The following is a 13477-nucleotide window of genomic DNA, read 5'->3' as shown; positions in this document are numbered from 1 at the left end:
GGTTTCCTGGATCGTTCCACCTCTCCTTTCTAGCGGCACTGCCCCAGCCTCCCTTGGACTGTGCCGTGTGAACACAGAGCACAACTGCGGCACCTTCCTTGAGCTCTCCCAGTCAAAACAGTAGCCAAGGAGCCAGAGAGACTGGTCTCCAAACACCTGCTGTACCATCAGGCCCTGGCCTCCCCAGCTAGGCTCCCTCCTGGAGGAGCCCAGGGCAGTGAGGAGGCAAGTCCGAAGCCTCTGGGAGCATCACCTAGAAACACATCAGCACTGGTGCTGGCTTGGAGCCTCCCGGGGACATCAGGGATGCTGGTATGGAGGAGGTTTGCCTGGAAAGGCCATGTGGGATGAGGGAAGGGGTGTTTTCATCCCAAGGAAGGATGAGTGATGCCGGGGTGCTGAGCATCAGTGAGCCGATGCCAGCAGGAGCATCACATCAAGTGGGACAAACTAGACCACTGCCACGTGCCCCTCAGGGTGCCATGCTTCTGGGGAGGGGAACATGGGACACCCCCACCCGCTTGGCTGTCAGCAGCCATTCTTCCGTGAAACAGAGATGGGAAGAGGTGGTGGGGACAGACGATGCCCTGCCTGGCACAACCAGGAGGACAGTGGATGCATGACCCTTCCAGCTTGGACAGTGAGCTCAGCTGGGGCGAAGCCATCCCTGGACCCACAGCGCTGAATAAAACCTGGCCGGCGCGGGGGACCTGCCCATTGCTGGCACTCTTCCAGCCAGATCCCAGCACGGGGAAGGCCGTGTGGATGCACAGCGAATGCAAATGGGAGGCTGCAAAGTGCACGAGCTGGATCCAGTCCAGATCTGCACCTGCAGACACGATGGTGCACAGTAGCGGCCAGCCCCTGCTGTCAGCAGGGCCCAGCACCCCGACCTGGCACGCAGCACAGTGCACTGGTGCGGGAGCCTCCCAACTTGCTCCTGGCTCTGGGAGAGCTCCCAGGATGCAGCAGGGAAAGGGACCATCCATGTCCCCTGGTGCATGTCATCATCCCCCCGGCTCCAAGCCACCACCTTGGACCCATGGTCCTGCCTGGGGTTACGCACCTTGCCGGGGGAACGAGTGAACGTGGCCCTGGCCAGGCTGCGAGGGAGCATGCAAGGGCCTGGGGCTTCCCCTCAGCCGTGCACACAGGTGCCGGTGGGTCAAGCCAGCGCATGCATTGCCCCACCGCGTGTCCACCAGCCCTCTCCCATGGGGACTGCAACGGGACATGTACCCACTGGTCCCCATGCAGGGACTGGGTGGCATAACACCCTGTCACGGGATCTGATCCTATACCTCTCTTTTATCAGGTTACAGCACAAAAAACACGAGCTGGAGCCTCTGCGGGGCCATGTGAAGGTGAGACATCTCATTTGCCTGATCATTAACCACTTTCTGGCAGCCTCAGCAGGACGGTGGAGCCTGCCGGCTCATTGCCAGCTGGGTGCCATGTTCTCACATGGCTCCAGGCTCCTTTCCGCCTCCTGAGCCCTGCAGGGCCAAGCTCCCTTTGCCAGCCCTCCTCTTTGATGGGCCTGGTGGCATTCATGCTCCATCCAGGAGAGATGTGCAGGTACATCTGTGGGGTGATTGCTCACAGATTGAGCTCAGCAGTTTCGGAGATGACCCTTGAGGTCATCCCTTGAGGGATGATAGCAGCACCTCCTGCACTCATCCATCCCGTAGGACTCCTACCCCATCCCTGCAAGTGCCCCACAAGGATGGGCCACCCACCCCATGGCCCTGTGGATGTGGTATATGTTCCCGCAAACAAACCATGCTCAAAGTGCCTCCCTGGCCCAGCTCTGGACCAAAGCGCCAGGGACCAGGCTGAGCATCCCCTCACCCATGCCAGCTGTGACACCATCAGCGGAGATTTGCCACGCTCATCAGAGGCCACGTGCCACACATGTGGGCAGTGAGTGGACACATGTGCAGATGTGTGAGCACCCATCAGGACTGCAGCGCTCACGGTGGGGCAGCTGGCTGGATCTGGCCCCGGGAGAGCAGCGCTCCCAGTGCACAGAGGAAGGTAGGATTCAAGACAGAGGTCCTCAGGAATCCTCAGTGACCAGGGCAGGTCCCGAAGAGACTCTTCAAAGATCAGCTGGTGAAAAAGAGGCCTTTGCTCCAAATGTCGGGTGCCAGAAAGAGGCAGAGCAGAGCCAGTTATGAGCTTGCAAAGCAAAGATAAGAGTCGGCAGCAAGCCAAGCGAATTAATGGTGCCAGTCGGGTTAAGGAGAATGAAAGGGCTTTTAGATATCCAGTGGTGGAAGCAAAGAGCCACGCAGGAGTGCTAATAACTGAGGAAGGAGCTGGCCATGCTGGGGGTGAGGGACCTCTCCGGCAAGGGAGGAAGCCCCTTTCCTCCCTCTCCGAGAAACCCAACATTGCCACCCCCACGGCTCCTCCTCGGCCCTCCATCCCCTGCGTCCCCCATTCCCTGCAGATGTTGCAGCAATGGAAATACTGCAGATGATTGATAGATAATTATGTTAATAATGCAGTAAATAACTCAAAGAAGGATGATAACCTTCACCAGCACTTCTGAGTCATAAGCTGTCGGCTCAGGTTTATACAAGCGAGCCGTGCTATGCTGCTCTCATCCCTTTGCAGCCAAACGATGGTGGGTTATGGCCAGTGCAGCCTGCATGGGCTTTAGGAAAGCCCGGGGAAAAACTGGAGCTGAAAATGAGCATCCTTGCCTCAAAAAGTCGACCCGAGAGAGACCCAGAAGAACAACATCTTCAGTTAGCACAGTCCAAGGTCACGTCTATTAACAGCAAATGCACGCTTCGCCACTTTGTATAAAAAGCTATAAAACTCAAAGGCACAGCTGAGATTTCCAGGGCTGCTTGACTTAAACCAGCCTCGCAGCAGCCTCAGCCACCCTGGGAAGGAGCTGGTCCCCGCCGCAGGACAGTGCTGCCGTGGCGCACATCCTCCCTGCAGAACCCGAGGCAGCATTCTGGCGCCGCGCAAGGCGCTGCGCCAAGGGCTGTTGCAGCCGTGCGCAAAGCTACCTGGAAAAATAAGCTCCCTTTTGACCTCAAGCGCTTCTAGCAGCAGCGTTTCTGGTGGAAATGCAATTCCTCCCTCCGCCCGGGGCTATCCTTGCTGCCTTTGAAAGGCGGAAAGCACAAGTCCGACCCTTGTTATCTTCCAGAAACCCATTTTCGAGCACAAGGGAAGGGGCACGCTGCGTTTTCCACCACCCTTATCATTATTTTTCTCCCTGAACTGCTGATGAAGGCATTTCTGCCCATCTGTTATGGAAAGTGCAGAAAACTGTGTCACGAAGGTGATAAAATGGGGCCATGCAGCCCTTCCTTCATGTTGTCTGAGCGCTGGTGTCCTATTAGTTACAAAACAGCCCCGGTGGCCTCCCTGCAAAGATGCTCAGCTCTCCACAGTGGCTCTGGGTATCTCGGGTTGCAGCAGCCTGCCAAAACGTGAGCAATACTGTGGCTGGCAACAGCACTGGTGGCTCGGAGGCCAGCGGATGTTGCTGGTCCAGGGCTGGAAATGCAGCAGCCCTGGTGATGCAGCAAAAGGGCACGAAAGCATCAATGAACGGGAGGAGGCAGGAGCTCTGTGCTGCAAAGCTCAGACGAGCCGGTGGGCGCTGCAACTGTTAAAATGAAATCTCTGAGGCTGGTTGCCCCTGGGGTTTTTTCTTTTTTCCTGTGGTGTTGCACTCGCCCTGCAGCACCCCGACCTGTGTGCAGCAAATTGAAATGAAAAGCAAGGAAAAGAGAAATGCATCCATCATCTGAGGTGTTTCCAAATGCTGCAGGAGCAATGCACAGGGCAAAAAGGCAACGTGCAGCAGCAGCGACTTCAGGGTGGCAGAAGCTTGTGGGTCTCTGGCTTGGCAGGCACGAGCCGGGGCCAGCACCACTGGGGAGATGGATTTTACCCATCAGAAATGGGATGGGGAAATGTAGAAAGTCTGGCTGAACTTCTCCTGGGCCATTTCTGGGCAACCCCCGACCCCTCAAGAGTCGGAGTGGGAAGGAGATGGAGCAGACCGGCAGATCGGCTGGAGGATTTTGCCTCCGTCATGCTCCCGAACACCCTGCTGGGCAGCCCTGCAGGAGCCCCACACTGGGAGGAAAATCCCCACTGCTGCCTTGTGGAGGGACTCATCCAGTCTCGGCCCAAATCCCAGTGCTCAGGGAGCTTCTGGACCTCTCAAGGTGAAGCACATCTGGATTTGTGCCGTGAAAGACCAAAACAGCATCTGCGCAAGCAAGGTGACGCCCAAAATTATGGGGGAACGGTATCATGGGAGAAGAGGGGAGCATCTCTAACTGGAAGTAAAAACTGGAGTTATCTCCTTTAGGATCAACTTATTTCAGAGCCGGATCTGATGGGAGCCATCCCAGATGAGCAGGGGGTGATGGCATGAGGAAGCAAAGAATGGTAGTAAATAATACTTTCCAAGGTTAAGAGCTTGGGGTATTTTTTAGTCTGTTTATTTTTTTCATTTCATGCCTCCTTGTGCTGAGCATCTCTGCCCATTTATTTCCCCACCAATGACAACCAGGACTTGGTAGAAAAAATGCACTAATTATTGCAAATTTATGACCAAACCGTGACAGCAGAGGTGATGATTAGGTGGAAAATGCTACCGGCATCCATCAGCCCGGGAGAAAACGAAGGGTTTGTGGATGCTTCCTCTCAAACCTGTGCCGTCCCCAAGCATTTCTGTCTTTCACAAACAAACACTCGCGCCATCTGAGGGGCGTCTGCAAGCCAAGGTGGAGAGCAAAGGCCCTGCTCTCACCCTGCGAGGCTGGCGCTGAATATGCAGCGCCTGTAGGAGCAAACCTGGCCCCGGCCAGATGGAGCAACAGATCAGTTGCAGGGAGAGGGGCACATGCGGGTGCCAGGCAAGCAGTGTGGCGAAGCAACGGCACTGTCTTATCCCAAAATTTCAAAATTCAGGGCTGGCGCTCAAATTTCCAGACCATGGAGTCAACCGATTGCAGGATGCATCGATTACTTTTTTCTCCCTTGTTTGAATGAGCGCTTCGTGCTTTGGATGCTGAAAGAGCTCTGTGAAAGATGAAGGCAAAAAAAAAAAGGCCAACCCCGAAAGACATGCTCTCAGTCAGCCTCGCAGTTTAGGACATTGGGGTCATGAATTTTGATTGCTTGAGGGTACGAATCCACAATTTGGCTTCAAAGCAGAAGCAAGAAAGGTCTGGAAAATGTCACTGGTGACGGCCAGGTTGGGTGCAAGAAGAGTTTGAGAAGTGCTGTCAAGGCTCAACCTCCCATCGTTCGGATTTTAGATAAAATGCCCTTTGCTGAGATGCTGCAGGGCAACTGGCTTGTCCGTGCTAGGAAAACGCACATATCAGTGGCTTCTTCTGAAGCTGGATGCAACAGGGAAGAGGGTGCAATGGCACCCGTCTCCTCCCCACCCTGAGGACGCCAATGGTTGGATTTGCCTGGAGCAGTGGGAAGCCGAGAGCCGCTCGGAGGTGGTTGTCACGCGGGGCACTTGGTGCCAGCAGCAGTGAGGAGCCAGCTGGAGGCACAGCGGGGAGAAAACCCAAGACCTGCTGTTGCCTGCAGCGAACCCCCAGGCTGAGTGGTCGCCCTGTGCTTTGGCTTGGCCATAAACCTGCCACGTGCCATGCCGCTGCATGCTAACATCCCCGGCTGCTCCCACCTTGAAGTGCTCTGGGCCATCACTAGCGGTGCCCCCCATTACCTGGGGGCACACAGACAGCTGGGCGAGACCAGCCGAGACACCGACATCTCAGTAACTTCCAGGAGGCTCTTTCAAACCTCACACGTTTCCCATTGGATCGCGAGCGCGAGCACATGCATGTGCCCACACGCACATGTGCATGCACACAGATGCATGCAGACATGCACATACATATGCACGCACCTTGCAGCCCTCACCCCAGCTTATCGAGGGTTTGAGGGCCGCAGGGCGATGTTCTCCCCTAGCCCGCGAGGCCGGGCATGGACACGACCGAAACGATCCTGCTGCCCCAGCAGAAGGTGGATCGGTGGGGACCGGAGTGACTCAGGACCCGGCTGACTGCTCCATCCCTGCTGCTGCTGGACCCCCCACAACCCAGTCCCTCAGGGAGGATGGCAGTGGGGCACCAGCTTTGCTCCGCGCCAGCAGTAGCCAAAGGGCTGCTGTTTGCTCGGGATTTGGTGACATCCAAAGGGACTAAGCCAGCGGTGATGATTCATTGCGCTGGGCAGCACGCTAGTGTTTACAGCAAGGGGACAAAGCACCAGCAGCAAGTGCGTTCATCATGCCTTTGGGCAGCTGTCAGCGGTGGGAACTGAGCTGGCCACAGCGGAGGCTCGACAGGAGCAAGACGGATGATCCCCAGCTCAGCGCGGCTCCCCAGCAAGATTCCCATGGCCGAGTGCTGCTGGGCCCCAGCAACGTAATTACTGCTGGGCTTCGCGGCTGCGGATTGGGGCAAAACCAGCCCGCACAGGAGCTGGGTTTGCAGCTGAGAGCCTGGCTCGGTGTCACTCCCACCGGGGACAAGGCAGATAGTATGTGACCATCATGATGCCACCATGCTCAGGGACCTGCAAGCATATCTGCCCAGAGCGGACGTTACGGTCTCTCGGGCCATGGACACAAGTGGTGTCAGAAAGCCCCACGTGCCGGCATGACTTACCCAGCCTCCAAGTGCCACCTGGCTGGGGAAGCTTTGCAGGGGCCACTGGAGACAACCTAAAGAAAGGGAAAATAATTGTGGTGAGATTTGCAGGGCTTGGGCCAGTGAAAGCTAGCAGGAGCTGGTGGCCAATGCACGAGCTGCCGCGGCCCCAGGCATCCAACCTGGCAAGGCCTGTGGGAATGATGGTGAAAAGTGCCACAGCCCAAAGGGCAAATGGTACCTAGCCCCCCCCCCCCCCCAAATGGTCTTCAAATGTCTCCAAAAACCTTTAAGATGGCAAAAGACACCAGCAATGCCAAAACCTCCCCTTTTGCCTGCCCACCACGGTGTGCTCCGGCCCCTGCACCCCAGCCTGCCGGTGACAATCTCCGGCTTAAAACAGGGGTGCTTGCTCCTGGCTCACTTGGAAACATGAAAGATTCAGAAATAAGTAAGGATGAAGGAAATGAGGGTGAAATCCTCGCCGGAGGGGAGCTGCACAACCTTTAAACATGGAAGCAGGCTGCAGAGGGTGCAGTTATTTAGGGGTTGGTGAAAATACTGAAAAAAAAATGAAGGTGCCTTCAGGAAGGGGCAACTCAGGTCAGGTTTATCCCACCACACAGGGAAGGAGGACGCTGGGGCCCATCTCTGCAGGGCGTCCCTGGCTCCCGGAGGCCGGGGCAATGCCCGGCTTCGCTGTGGAGGCTGCACTCACTGCATCGCCGCCACCACGGAGCCCTCAGGGAGGGCCAGAACCCTCCAGACATTGCAACAAACTCGGTGTGAGACCAAGGAGGGGATTTTTTATTTTGAGCAGCACTGATTTCTGTCACGTGCGTTCCCTCATGGCCTTCCCCATAGCCACAAGCACCGAGATGTGCGTGTCCAAGTTTTCTGGCCAGGATCGCTCATGGTGGCACAGAGGAGCAGGGTTTCACACTCCTCCGAGGCTGAGCTGAAGCAGCAATGATGCTGTACAACCTTTGCAGCCTTTCTGCTCTCTCCCGCAGGGCCAGGTTGAGTTTACTGCCCCAGCAGTGTTCCCCCAGCTCACCAGAGGGGAGGGCAGGGGCTGGGGGACATTTCCGACTTTGCGACCAGTCTCAATCCCTCCTCTCCACATCACTATCTCATCCACGCAAGGGGACGCCAGATCCCGGCCTGAGTCTCCAGCCTCATGGGTGGAATGCCACATTTTGCAATGCGGCCGCAGAGGTCCTGGGCCTTAGCCTCCGCCTGGCAGCCTCCGTTGAGCCCCCAGAGCCTCCTGCCACCACTGGGACCAGCGTGGACCATGGTCACCACCTCCTCCTCATCTCCAAGTAGACCTCTGGGGGAGGTCAGCTCGCTTTGACCTGGTCCGCTCAAACATCCCAAACTTGTTGAGTGTCTAGGAAGCTCTCCACGCACCACCACCTCCTTCTCCCACCCCTGAACCACAGACACAACCACCTTCATGCAGCCCAGAGCGGCAGCAAAAATGCCAAAAGAGGCGTCACTGGCTGTCAGCGCCTCCTGTAACTCGGTCACAGACGGAGCAGAGCTGAGCTGGGAGGATCAGCTTAATAAATGATCTAAGTGCCCTGCAGCTACTGCAGTTGCTGCCTGGCTCCTCTGAAGGTTAATCATGATCAGTGCAAACATTTTCAAACTCCACCTGGTCTCCTGGGCACAGGCATAACATAGAGACACAGGAAAGCTGGTGGCCCTCGGCGCTGGGTGAAAGCCCACGGCATCATGGTGGACGGAGCGAGCTGGTGTCAGGGTGCAAGGTTTGGGCGTCGCAGGGGGACGACACAAAGCTCAGTGCCTCCTAGCAAGGGTAAATCGCCTTGGCCAGAAATGTCTCGGAGGCAGAGAAACCCCTCCAAGAAGCCAGCGCTTCTCCTGGGGCAGCCTTCCTCCTGGCACAACCCTCTGCACTGCCATCCCTCCTCCCGGGCTCTAGAGTGAACATCAAGGGGCTCTCGCTCACGCAGCCATCTCGTTTTTACACCAGATTCCCACCCTCATAGCCAGCCATGCCCTGGGCACCCCCAACCTGCTCTGCCATCAGCTGGGGACTTGGTCGAGGTCCTTTGCAGGATCTGCAGCAAGAGCTGCCTGGGCTGGAAGGTGCAAACTCGCTGGCTACCCCCTCCGCCAGCCACAGCACAATGAGCTGCTGTGCAACAGCTTTCATGCCCAGGTCCGAGCAAACGGGAGCTTTGCAAAGCTGCAGGGGCTCAGCGCTGATCGGAGCCCGGGTGGCTCATGGCCGACCCCTCCGGGTGCGGAAAGCCGCTGCTCCGCTCCCTCACCCGCACATCTGGAGGCAGAATGAAAAGCCGCTGACCGGAGAGAGCTCTGTGGTCTAGCAATAACCCTGCCAGCTCACAGCAGCTCCTCGTCGGAGCTGCTGTGCTGAGGGCTTTGGAGCAGACTGAGGAGCTCAGCATCTCTGGGAAATGCGAGCGGGAGAGATATGGCCAACAGTGCTTCCAATCTCCTTGGAAGTCAGGGAACGGTCAGAAGCATAAATCAGGCCCGCTGCCTTCCGCGAGCTGCTGAGGGTCATTTAGTGCAAAGGACTAAGGGGGCTTTGCAAAGTTTTCCAGGCGGCTGGGAACACCCGTCCTTCTTTTGTTTCAAGCTGACGGGGAAAGGATACGGTTGCCATTTCAGCATCACAGCAGCCCCGCACAGCTCTGCTACAGATTTGCCACCACTTTTCATCTTATAAAGTCATCCCACGAAAGTTCACGGCCTTTGGGGCGCTGTGCAATCACAGCCCCAGACTCATCGCCGTTTTGCTGGAAACTTGGCTGCTCCATACTCCCACTCGAGGGTTTTACCCCAGGGCAATTGGAGGATTTGTTGCTGCAGGAGGAGCAAGGCGACTGCCTTCCCTTCACGTCTCTGCGGCTTGCCAAACAAAAGCAAAGCTGCCAGAGAAAACACGCAGTCAGGCGAGCAGGGAGAAAATAGCTGCGTTTAGCAATCTGGACCATTTCCAGTTTAATGCAGAAGAGGAAGGTTTTGCAACACTCCCTTAACAACCTGACCTGTATTTTTTGTGCAAATGCTAATAAAGGTGAAATAAATGGCCCTCTGCCTAGGCAGCCTTTTCCTGCTTTAAGGACTTTGCTGGCACCGGAGTGGTGAAGGACACACCGGAGCTCTTCAAACACATCGAGGACCTGCAGTGACATTGCCTGCAGACAGCCCCTTGGAGGGAGAGGGCAGCCTACGAAATTGCCTTCGATTTGTTTTAATAATGCTTTGAAAGAGCTCTGCAATCATCAGCTGGGTTTTTAAAAAGAAGAAGGCTCGGCAGGGCCGAACAGCAGCTGGACCCGGGTTAAGGAGCTGCCGTACGGGAAAAAACGAAAACCGCAGCAGCCTCTGATGCCAAACCGGAGGGGAAGGTCCTGGGCACAGCGAGGAGGCTGGCGACCTCGCGAGGCTGAAGCAGGCCACATCACTCACCGCAACTGACCTGTCCCCGCAGCCCGAGGTTCCCTGGGGGGCCTGGGATGGGTTTGCCCCCACATGCCTGCTCTCAAGGGTGATGGGAAGGCTGCCGAAGCCAGCCACATGGCTGCCCAGAGCCAGTGGGAGCATGGCTTTTCCAAAATGAGATAGCCAGGAGGTGAACACAATCCTTTGACAGGGACCAAAACCCACATAAGCATTCAGCCAGGTGACACCAGGACCTGTGCCAGGTCTAGGGAAGCCCCACACAGCTCTGGAGGGCAGCGAGGCGGTGGTGGAAGATGTCCCAGGAAGGATGCAAGGAGCATGGTCAAGATCTGGAGGAGTTCTGGAAGAGCCTGCAAAGACACAGCATCAAGCTAACATCTGCTTTCTTGCCAAACCAGGATGCCTGTGTGGGCCCTGGCCAGGACACGGGAATGCACCACGAGCATCCTGGCATGGCAGATGGTCTTGGAGCCCTGCAGGTTGGTGGCCTCACACAGCTGGGAGAAATGTCCTTCTCCAAGGGAAGGCTTTAGCCATCACTCAGGGGGCTACCAAAATTGCATGACTTGCTGAGAAAAGTAGGCCATAAACTCCTGTTAAAATCCAGTGCACATGGCCGGGCCTTGACTTCAGCACCTTGCTGCTTCAGCATGGACCAGGAAGATCTCTTGCACCTTGGGCTTGGATGTAGTCAAAGGAGGGAAAGAGAGAGGGGACATCTTTGGTAGGCAGCCTCACTATGGAGCTGGACTAGCAACTGGGAACTGATCTGTTGTGGTCAGGAAAACGCGGATGAGGCAGCGGCCCAGTGACAAACGGCCATAGATGCTAATAAATTCATCAGCACAATGTGATGCAGGTTGCTGAGTCCTGGCCTCGCCGCACGAGATGTCCACCTTTTCGGTGCAGAGAGCCACTATCAAGCCCGGCCAGGGAACTCAAGGGGCTTCTTTCAGCTGATGCCCGAGGCAGCGGGTAGCACAAGGGGGTCCAGCAGGAGAAAGGCAGGTGTGGGGTCGTGGGAGCACTGGGAACTGCAGAGCCAGCTCGTGGCCAGCTCTGATTTTGACCTTGACTCGCACAGTCTCCAGCAGACGGGGACAGAAAAGGCTGCATCCTTTTTGCTGACTCTGCACAGACCTCATTGCCAGCTCTCCATGCATGGCAAATGCGCAGCACAAATAAGAGACACTGGCTTCATCCCCAAAAGTGCTTTTTATCTCCACAGGGAGACCTGTAGAGACATGCTGTGGTGGCAGCCTGCATCTCTTGACCCAGAGCCATCAGCCAGCACGAGCTGTCCCCGGGGAGCCAGCGCAGCCGCCTCCCAGCAAAGCAGGAGCCGTGTCGGGTGACGGTTGTGCCGAGCCAAGCGGGGCCAGGCAGGAGTGTTCCTCCATCACGGGGCCAAGCCAAGGCTTGGCTCCAGCGGGTCTCAGCACTGTGATGGGACCCAAGTGATCATCCACCATAAATCTGCTGAGGTTTTGCCACAAGTGGAGAAGAACCAGTCCGCGCCATTGCCTCTGCAGAGAGGTCACCAGAGCAGGGCTGCACAGCTCCCCACACCCACAGCCGTGACGCTGACACCCCGTGAGCACCCACGGGCGTGCAGCAAGGAGGGGAAATGAAACCAAGGGCCCTGGAGTCTCGGGCATCCTTCTGCCCTTGGAAGGGCTCTGCTCTACCACATCTCCTGGCCCCAGCAGGAAAGGGCTTTCCGGACAAGGTCGTGAGTGGCCACCCTGTCTGCCTGAAGACAGCCCAAGGTCCAGAACAGGGCTCCTGCCCCAGGCCAGGGGCACAAGTGGGGTCTGCAGGGCCCCCAAGGCAGTGCCCATCTGGACCAGCACCATCCCAGAAGGAAACCCGTGCCAGCCCATCGCAGCCGTCCCGCTCCCTGTGCTACCCACTCTGCACCCAAACTTTCCTTGCAGAGTGGGCAGTGCCCAGCACACAGGCACCCAGCTGATCCGTCTGCATGTTGCCTCCAGCACCCTCCCTTGCACTGGGGGCACCCACCTGACCTGCCTGCACATCCCCTCCAGCACCCTCCCTTGCACCAGGGGCTCCCAGCTGAGCACTTGCCTCCAGCGCAAACCCCCAGGCAGCCCAGCGCTCCGGCTCCCCTTACCGCGCGGGTGCCGGCCAGCCCACCTGGCTGCTGCTGGCCTTGGGCACCAGCTCCTGTGTTGCCCCGAGGCAGCCTGAGGAACCCCGCGCGCTTCCGCTCCGGGCACACTGAGGGGCACGGGGGTGCTGAGCACCAGCGGCACAGCACACGGCTGGGCCCACATGCATGCATGTACACGGGGCTATGCGTGTGCTCATATGCATGTGTGTTTGTGCGTGCATGTGCTCAGGGATGTGCTGGTGGCTAAGTGCTAGCGCCCGTGCTCTGCAAGCACTCACGCATGCAGGCGCACGTGCTGCACTCACATCAGCTTGCGCGTGTGCGTACCAGCGCTTGCCCAGCTGCGTGTGCATTTGCACGCGCTTGTGCGTGTGCACGTCTTCTGCATGTCAGTGTGCATGCATGTGCATGCCTGTGCCAAGTGTGTGCACAGCTGCTTGCGCACCCTGTCTGCATGCACGGCCATGTGAGTGCCCATGTGCATGCACGTTGCTAGAAGGGCACGACGTGCAATATGTGTTGAGCACCTCCATATTTATATCTGGCCACATTTGCATGTGATGTGCACGATGGGCATTTGCATTTAATGAGCCCGCCATGGGCTCCAAGCCTCCACTCGCTCCACCCTTAGCTCCTCTCCTAATGAGAAACACGCATTTTAGTTGGAGCCTGGACAGGGTCTAACATCGACTTCGCATCACTGCTCTTGCTCTGACCACCGGCTACTTAAATGCAGCAGACACCAGGCAAGGCGCCGCATGGGGATTTGGAGCAAGAGCTCGGAGCTGCGTGTTGCAAAAACCGAGCTGCTGTTGGGGGCTGGAGTTTCCTGGGGAGCCGCGATGACATTGCCGCAAGTAACTTTGTGCCTGTGAGAGTCTTCAGGCCTCGCTGCTTTAGCTAGTCCTTAAATGCCTCAGCTAATTAACTCAACTAATTGCTCTGGAGGACTGATATCTTGCTGCTGCATGCCCTGGCAGCCCGTTCCGCTTTGGATTGGGCAGGCGGGTTGGGTTTGCCGCTGCCACTGCCCCACGGAGAGAGCACGAATCTCCGCTGTTCTTCTGGGCAACCCAAGGGGCCAAATGGGGGAAACTGAGGCACAGGAAGGGGCTCGGGTGCAGCGGCGCTGCTTGTTGCATGAGTCCTGACGGGTCCAGCCAGCCCCCCTCGGCTGTGCCCCAGCCTGACCACCCACCTCAGTGCCCAAAAAGCAGCG

The 13477-nt window shown here is 57.3% G+C and overlaps 1 protein-coding gene across 1 annotated transcript in view; it reads right to left on the bottom strand.

Annotated features, from left to right (window-relative positions):
• Positions 1 to 13477, bottom strand: part of SYT2 (synaptotagmin 2) — a 41160-nt gene that overhangs the window by 9956 nt on the left and 17727 nt on the right. Inside the window, exon 2 of the mRNA XM_067310486.1 lies at positions 6678 to 6733. The gene's annotated coding sequence lies outside the window, so the exon portion shown is untranslated. The remainder of the gene's footprint in view (positions 1 to 6677; positions 6734 to 13477) is intronic.

The sequence above is a fragment of the Apteryx mantelli genome, chromosome 25, assembly GCF_036417845.1.
Source record: "Apteryx mantelli isolate bAptMan1 chromosome 25, bAptMan1.hap1, whole genome shotgun sequence".
Taxonomy (NCBI): domain Eukaryota; kingdom Metazoa; phylum Chordata; class Aves; order Apterygiformes; family Apterygidae; genus Apteryx; species Apteryx mantelli.
The sequence above is the reverse complement of the archived record's forward strand: the minus strand, read 5'-3'. Positions and strand labels throughout refer to the sequence as shown.